The sequence below is a fragment of the Micropterus dolomieu genome, unplaced genomic scaffold, assembly GCF_021292245.1.
Source record: "Micropterus dolomieu isolate WLL.071019.BEF.003 ecotype Adirondacks unplaced genomic scaffold, ASM2129224v1 contig_8993, whole genome shotgun sequence".
Lineage (NCBI taxonomy): Eukaryota > Metazoa > Chordata > Actinopteri > Centrarchiformes > Centrarchidae > Micropterus > Micropterus dolomieu.
This window is the reverse complement of record NW_025737979.1, coordinates 3,794-4,560: the sequence shown is the minus strand read 5'-3', so window position 1 is coordinate 4,560 and position 767 is coordinate 3,794. Positions and strand designations below refer to the sequence as shown.

The 767-nt window shown below is 40.3% G+C and overlaps 1 protein-coding gene across 1 annotated transcript in view; it reads right to left on the bottom strand.

Moving 5' to 3' along the window:
• Nucleotides 1–18: 18 nt before the first annotated feature.
• LOC123965271 (major histocompatibility complex class I-related gene protein-like) overlaps nucleotides 19–767 on the bottom strand; it is a 4,244-nt gene continuing 3,495 nt past the window's right edge. The window contains exon 7 of the mRNA XM_046041837.1: nucleotides 19–382. The gene's annotated coding sequence lies outside the window, so the exon portion shown is untranslated. The remainder of the gene's footprint in view (nucleotides 383–767) is intronic.

Sequence of the window (767 nt, the reverse complement as noted above, 5' to 3'; positions counted from 1 at the left end):
AAAAACATTACGTCACAGTGTATTACACAGTCAGTGTTTAATACAAAACACACAGTTCAAGCACTAATGAATTAGTCATTTTCTCAGTTCAAATCTCCGCAAGATGCCATATCTCAACAAAAACCTCCTCTTCTGTAACTCAGCAAGCAAACAAAAATAATTCTCAGCGTCAATACCAAAGTTGGACTACCAACTTTTGTTCTGACTGGCTGGTGCTGTTGATAAACAGCGCACCGACTCTTAATCAGTACGAACTGGGCCTCTTCCACTGGTGAGTTTGGTTTGAAACTCCACCACTGATATTCCCTGAGCTGAGTGCTCAGTGTGTGTGTTACATGTGTCTTTCTGTAGTGCATTTTCTCTGTCTGCTAACAGTATTTACCTGCATTCGGTTAGTGCTAATGTCAGTACTCTGACTAGAGGTGTGAATATTTAACACAGTGCTTTATTTACTGTTTTGCCTTTTCACATGACGTCACTGCGTGCAGGGCTTTAATACAGTCTATGGTGCTGGGTGGTGTGTTTCTCAATCATTCAGTCTCTCAGAGAGCTCAGAGCTGTTGACAGAAGCTGTAAGGTCAGAAACACACTGTTAGTCCTCTTTTCCTGCACTGAACTACCTCAGCTCTCACTGAAAGCCTTTTTTAATCTACAGAGTGAATGTCACACCAACAGAATAAAAACAAGATTCTACTTACGAGTTGGAGGTCGATTTGCTGAAATAAGAATAAAGAAATATTTTACTTGTCACAGTTTAACATGTCAGA